At 34.8% G+C, this 7,818-nt stretch overlaps 1 pseudogene; it reads right to left on the bottom strand.

The window, feature by feature from the left end:
• Nucleotides 1–232: 232 nt before the first annotated feature.
• Nucleotides 233–7,818, bottom strand: part of LOC122678322 — an 87,988-nt pseudogene continuing 80,402 nt past the window's right edge.

The raw sequence follows: 7,818 nt of genomic DNA, 5'->3' as shown, positions 1-7,818 counted from the left end.
AAATCAACTGGAATGGAAAAGGGAGCCCAGTGATCTGGCTTTCACTGGGACTCCTTTTCCAGTCTGGGGCCACTGAATTTTCTTCAAATTTGTACTTGATTTTATGCCTCCAGCTGCTTCAAAGAAGACACATCTCTATCTGTTACCTCCTCCTTTTATTACAATGTATTGATTACAAAATATTAAAATATACAAAAAAAGAACAAAAAAACTTAAGTAAAAAATCAAGAAGTTTGGTGTGTATACTAATCTTTATTTAGACTAAATATATGTAGTCTATAAAACCAATTTTAAAACTTTCTATAGCTTTTAAAATCTATAAGCTATTATTTTTACACCAGTTCCACAAAAGAAGCTTTCAGGCTATCAAGAGGAGCATGAGATAATGAAAGCAAGGTCATTACATCTTCTAAGAATCCAATCAAGAGCTTTCGGTCTTCTTCCTACAGAGGAAAAAGAATGATAATGAATTTCCAAGCAATCAGGTAGAACTTAAAAACCATCATTTTGTATCTACAATTAGAAAATTTTATCAAATAAGGGAGAAATATCCTAATTTGGAAGCATTTTAATTAAAGATATTTACTAAGCATATCTATGATCACAATGGTATGAGGACAAACACTATTCTGATTCATAGATTTAGACCTGAGCTGTCAAATATGGCAGTCACTCACCACATGTGGTAACTTACACTCAAACTAAAGAGAAGTAAAATCGAAGATTCAGTTCCTGCGCTGCACTAATTACAATTCAAGCTCTTTAACATCCATGTGTGGTTTCCTCACTGGACAACTCAGATGCAGATTACTTGCATCGCTGCAGAAAGTTTGATGAGATAGTTCTGGTTTGAGACATGAAAAGGGTATTTTTTTTAATTAAAATTCATTTTAACAGTTTTACTTCCCATTAATTTTGGCTCTAAATGCTTAAATATAAGCCACTAAAACAGTTATCCTCCTAAGAGTAGAAATTGATATCTGAGAAATTATTAGTGATGAGAAGTCGCACAGTTGCTGAAATACAGACCATTGTGTCCTTAAAAAAATAGTCACACCTTTGATTAAAAAATTACCTTTATTTTTAAGCTTTCTTTGACAAACCATTATTTTAATAATCAGAAAATATTTCTTCCTTTCTTTGTTTACACAGCACACTATTAAGAAATTTGTTAGAAAAAGAAAGTCTGCTCAATAGTAAAGTTTAAAAAGATAATTGTATGTTAAATTAGCCAGAATCTGTAAGGGAAAGAATCTGACATTCTATCAGGAAATAAATATATAATAAATTAGAGTCAAATATTTTGTCTTTAGGGCTATATTATGTCAACAATAAGTGGCTTCTATATATATCAGTATCAAAGCTTCCTGGTGGCTCGGTGGTAAAGAATCCACCTGTCAATCAATGCAGGAGATGCAGGTTTGATCCCTGGGTCAGGAAGACACCTGGAGAAGGAAACGGCAACCCACTCCAGTATTCTTGCCTGAAAAATCCCATGGACAGAGGAGCCTGGCAGGCTATAGTCCGTGGGGTCACAAAGAGTTGGACATGACAGAGTGACTAAAAAGGCACATACATCACTAGATCCATGAGGAAGACTGGGTTACCATCTAACTTTTCCTACATGGTCAGGTTAACTTAGAGTGAGGCAGAAATAAAGAACTGACCAGAGTAATGCTCACCATGAATAAAGGATGGACACAGCAGTTTTATAATATGCTGGTCTGCTTAGTGAAGGACAGAAATACTGACAAGCCACCATCAGAGCTATGGTGGAACGGAGATCTCACTCATTTTTAGTTGCTTACTGTATCAGAGGATCCACAAAATTTGGAAAATAAACTGTAAATCCGAAAAAACTTAGCTGTGAAGTAACAGCTATAAAATATACTGCTAAATGAGCATGAATTCTTTGATTTGAAAATTTACTACAACACGATTTCTCAACTTTGAAATTTCAAAACAAGTAATACTGCTTACGTGCTTGATTCAAAATAGGCTTTGTTTATCAAAGCAACAAGGACAGTTAATTTACCTTAACAGAAAATTTTGTTTAGTAAGAAAGACACTGGCGTGTGCTTCCTTAAGCAGTGGCAATCTACGATAGCCACTCAGTTCTCATTTTGTAAATAGTAGCAAAGCTCTTATCTCTTTAGATATTTGGATTTCACACAGTTACTCAAAAAATACGTCTATATTGATTTATTCAGTAAATCTATTCTGAGGGACTACTATGAGACAAACCTTGTATTTCATACTTTATCAAGCCTTACAATATGTATCTCATATTTATTATGCCTTAAAATACTATTTATGGTCAAAATCAACAGACTTAGCATACTTACTGCCCAAGCTTAAAAATGAGAGAGGAAAATACTGACATCGCCTTTGTTATTCTGCTGCAAGAGCTTCCAAAATTAAAGAGGAAAACGGTGTATTCATGCTGTTGTGCCTGGTAATGTGCTAGGACTTAATCTCCACAAATTGAAGGACAACGGATGCAATCTGTTAAGGTTACATGACTTAAAATATTATAAACACAGATCCTGTGTGTACCTGTATTATGAGGTAGTCTGAGAAACTAGGGTAGAAACATTAAAAGAATACTGCACTACTTTAACTGAGTTGGAGCTTCTACTACAAGATATCTTATGATATTGTAGAACTACAGTTTAATATTATAAGATGGTTCAAATCTGTTTTGGAAGAAGAGTGCAATAAATATGAACGGCTATACTTTGAATTCAAAAGGCAAAAGAAGTTAGGAATTAGTGTGGAAAATTTGGGGGAAAAAAGATTTTCCTCTTTGATTTTCCCATTCTAATCCCTTTTTAAAACTTAATTTGGATTTATTTTATTGTTTTCCTAGGATTACATTCAGATTAATTGGGGGGAGTGGTCAGGAAATACTACATAGGAATTATTGTGTCATGATTTCTAAAAATGCTTTATCTTGAGTCCATATTTTCAACTCACAGGTGGGACTGCCTCACACTTAAAAATGACTGATGTGCCTTAATACACAACGTGTTAATTTAAAGCAATGCTATGTAGAGTGAGGTGGTCTGCTATACTGGTGACCACCAATGAACCACCTCCTGGGTCAGGCTCTCATTCAGTTTCCTCTTTTTTCAATCCGGATTGGACCTGTGACTTGCTTTAACCAACAGAATGCAGTAGTAGTGATGTGCTAATTCCAAAGCCTAGGCTGCAGCCTAGCAAATTCTGTTTTCTTACAATTTTGGGAACCCTAAGCTAGCACAGAATGAGTCTGGCTCTGCCGCTCCTCAGGACGTGCAGACAGAGAGAGGTCCTAAGACCGTGGGGACTGAAGCCCAGCCACGCTTCCAGGAGCCCCACCAACCAACCAGGTGAACGCAGCCACACAGCGACTACCAGCAAGAACAGCGGAAGAGACGCCCAGCTGAGCAAAGACCATGAGCAGTAAAAGAGTTATAACAATCCTTCATGTTTCGGGATTACAAAATACTTTGCTAAAAATGATGAAACAGTATGTTACAGCATTTTGCAGTGTGCTTCAGCTAACACATGTGCTTTGTTTATTAATGAAAAAATTATCATGAAACACAGAGAAACTTCTACATAAGTACAATCTAACACTTTTAAACAAAATATCAAGAAGCACACAATCTCTAATTTTATTTGTTTAACAGAGATAGTCCTCAAGAGACTTTATTAAAATATGCTTTCTACTATAAATTATTTATTGAATAAGAATAAATAAATTTGTTTCTCATTTATGGGTATTATTTTCACTTTTAAACACATTAAAAGACATAACATGAGCTATCTTTCTAAATAGAAAGGGCTTTTACATTTTCCAGGCAAAGAATTTTTCCCTTACCTGAATATAACACTTATGTAAGGACTTCTGTTGTATAAATGGGGACAGTAGCTTTAGTGAGGACCCCATTTCCTGCTGAGGAATCTAAAAATCACAAAAATAATTTTAAATATCTGAGTATGCTTTAAATGTAAAGCAAAAAGTCAAAGTCATAGTACAAATTATATTTTAAACTACAATTGGTTAAAAGGCTTACAAATAAATGTTATCATTACTTTAAAAATACTTTGATCAAAACATATATACACTGGTGGTTGTGAAAATGAAACTGAATACTTTTCAGAGCCATTAGCATACACAATTTTGATAGATGGGAAAAACTTTAATGACCAAAATGAAATGCTACACTGTTATTTGCATAGTCATAAATCAGAGCTTTCTTTTAACACTTTCCCAAGTGGCCATACAAGCATGTTGTATGAATTTTCAGGCTTCTAATTTGCAGTATTCAGTAAAACATCAAGGTACTCAGCTGAAAGGAGACACCTAGATATATATTTAACCTGCTTCTAGACATCGAGACCTAGTTTCTAGTATTAGCCTAGTTCCAGAGCTCTTCCTGCATACTGCACAGGGGTTTTTCAGAAGCCAAACAGAACCCTGACTATTTTCATGGAGTAGGGAGGCTAACTACAGCTTGGGGAGAGGGAAAAGCATCCAGCCACAGCTGAGTGTCCTGTGACGACTCTAAGACATCAGATTTTCTTATGCAGCATGTGTAAATGATTTTTTAAAAACAGGTCCAGAGATGATATGGCAGTTGTGATTTATAGCACCAACAGCTCTCATTTACTGATGTTAGGCATTATTTGAAGCATGTTACATTTGCTTTTATGTACTCAAACTTTTAAAAATTGCTTTTTTCTATTCTTACATGGCTTTAAATTCTTTTCAGAAAGTAGTATATACAGAATTCAGTTAAAAGCATGTATTTAACCATCTTGAAGGTATTTTCACCAAAAAAGAATCTATTTTCATATCAATTACTATTTGAGGTTTTTTTATTCTCTTGGCAAGAGTCATTTTATCTTTTGGGGAGTACTGATGTTGGCTGAGTGTGACTATGGTAGCTGAGAGGTAAATCGGAGGCTACGTACATAAGCTTAGGTTGAATTCATACATATAGACTGTATATAATTACCTCGTAACTAATAATTCTGAAAGCTATCATCATCAGAATGAATAATTAACTAAACAGATAATACCAATTTTTAATTCCAAGTAATTAAACCATTAGAAAGCTATCAAATATAAACTTTAGGAAGCATTTGTCAAAAAACAAAAACAAAAAAACTCACTTGTCAGGAAGCATTTAACAAGAGGCTTCCTGTGTGCTGTTTTGGATCTGTCAGGAACCCTCTGGCCCTTATTGATTCCTGAATATTCAGGAATTAAGAGGAGAGGCACGCCTTTCCCGGGGCTGAGGAATCCATGCATTTCTCATTACAGTGATAAGTACCTTCTTCCTTTTTATGAGCCATATGGTAAAAGGTGATTGTTTGCAACTCTCTCTTTGATAGAGATCATCTTATGTTTTGTAAGTCTGGAATTTTAATCTTTGTCTTTGCTGAGAATAACCACCTGGTAAGACAGTATATATGCCCATGCCATGTTGATTAAAACACCTTTGCTCCATCAGAGCTTTGGTCCCCGTGTCTTTCTTTCTTTCTTTCCTTCTTTCTTTCTATTCCTTCTCTCTTTCTCTCTCTCTATTTCTGGCTAATTCCTTGGAGCGCGGAGGCCCGCTGAGCTCACTTTCTTGCCCAGGCTTCTGAAACCCTCTCCAGAGGGCGCACTGTGCCTTCACCCACTCGAGAGGGCGCCTGGTGCCCACGTGCAGCCGCGCGAGCCCTGAGAACAGGGCTCTATTGGCTTTCCGCGTAAACCAGGGGATGTCAGCCTCTTTCTCTCTCTTACTCTCCGGACCACCAGGTTCCGGTCCACTAAAGGACCAACACTCAGTGACATTTTCAAACTTAAAAGGAATCATTTATTCACTCTCTAATTACCTCTGAGGACAGACAAAAATGGAGTTTTCCAGATGACTCAAATCAAATCACTAAGGTAAGACTGAGATAAGAATTACCTATACATCCAAAACAGCCAAGTTAAAATACAAACCACAGGGACTATACATTTTTGTCCTTAATATTTTTCACAATTCATTCCTAGAAATTCATTCCTAAAAATACACAGGGACATAAGATCCACACATAAAGGAGTTCTTGGTGCTATTACCAGACTTCTTAAGACAGTAATTGAAAACTATGAACAGAGGGGCTGGAGCTGCCCATTAAAGCCTGTAGTTTCTTAAAAATCTCATGTTTCATTACAAAAAATACATGTATACCTTATATTCTATTCAGTTACACCTGTTCTAATTTTTAAAAGTTCTAAGTAACTAATTATGAATTACATGCTCTGTATTTTTTCCTAATTAGTATTTCAGTTGCACCACTTCAAACCTCCAAGGGTACAAGTAAGTACACAGTCTGAGAAGGTCAGGCTTAGGTCAGTTTGATTACAGTGAAGGTAGATATTTACAATAAAACTGATAGAGATCAATCTTACTACTACTCCATGGAAAGGATATTAGATGTAGCAGAGCTGTAAACCCAAGAACTCCATAGTATAAATTTTTCTTTTCAACTGTACTTGTTAGTTTAGTTATACAATTTCAATATAATGAACAAAGTATTTTTCTGGAGTAAAAAGACTTAATTGTTTGTAAAAATAATAATGCACAAACTCACCAATATTTTCTTCAGACAGCCTTAAAATCTCTTGGAACTGAGGTTTTACCTAAGCAACCTGAAGAAAAGATCCAGAAAGTCTCAGGTTCAACAGACCAGTCAATGGTTAAATAAAATGTTTCCTACCGTTGCTACTACTACTGATTTTTAAAGATTCAAGTAGTCAAAAACACAACAGTTCTTAAAAGCCATAGGAAAAAAGAAGTGTCAAGTCTCTGAAAACAACATCTTTTCAGAGATAAAATATTTAAAAAATCAATTCAGGTCAGCAAGTTTTCTGAAGGACCTTAAGATTCCTTCACTAAATTAAAATCATTTCCAAGGTGACTTTAAGTGTTTGAAATTACTACCTCCCAAAACCGAACCTGATGATATAAAGGATACTTAGGCAGATATATGATTAAAACTGTTGAAAGAAAATGTTGTATATAAAAGGAATGAAAATGAAATTCCATTCATTTAGGATATTCAGTGAGTAAGATACTCATTATGCTATATCCATTGGCTTAGTCTTTAACTTTTTTAAAATTTAATTTTAAACACGAAAGACAGAATTTAACATTAAAGTTTTAAGTTAGAGGGAATGCTTGTTTCAATTTTCATTTTTAACATCACAGATTTCAGGCCTCTGAAGTCAACCACTCAAGTGTTAAAGTGAATTCCTAATTGCTTTTGTAAGAAAAAGTAAAATAAATAACAGTTACTTCTTCTGGAGATGTCAAACAGTTTTTGCCAATAGTGATTCCCAGTAAAGTCCAACTATACTTAATAATTAGATGTTAATGAATGATTTGGTTTCTCCTACAGTAACATTAAGCTCTGGTTTTTGCCCTCCTATCAATAGGTCAGGCATATTAATTTGCAAATTCCATTTAAACTGAGATGTAGACCACTGTGAAAAGATTAACCTACAACATCAGATGTACAGGATTAAATTTCATTTCACACATGAAAAGATTAAGTACAGATACATTAAATGATTGATTCAAGGATACACAGAGTCATAACCCATTTTCTGAATTTTGTCAGTCCACTATACCAAACTGTCATGCTCTAAATGTTTCAAAAACTACAGGCTCAGTAAAGAGGTGCCACAAAATTTTTACCTTTTAAATGTCTTAACATATAGCAACTACATCTTTATAAGGTTTTGTTAACGCTCTAAAGAACTGGCTCAACAATCTTGTTATGAAGACAAAT

The sequence above is a fragment of the Cervus elaphus genome, chromosome 20 (assembly GCF_910594005.1).
Source record: "Cervus elaphus chromosome 20, mCerEla1.1, whole genome shotgun sequence".
NCBI classification, from domain to species: domain Eukaryota; kingdom Metazoa; phylum Chordata; class Mammalia; order Artiodactyla; family Cervidae; genus Cervus; species Cervus elaphus.
This window is presented reverse-complemented; position numbering and strand designations above follow the sequence as displayed.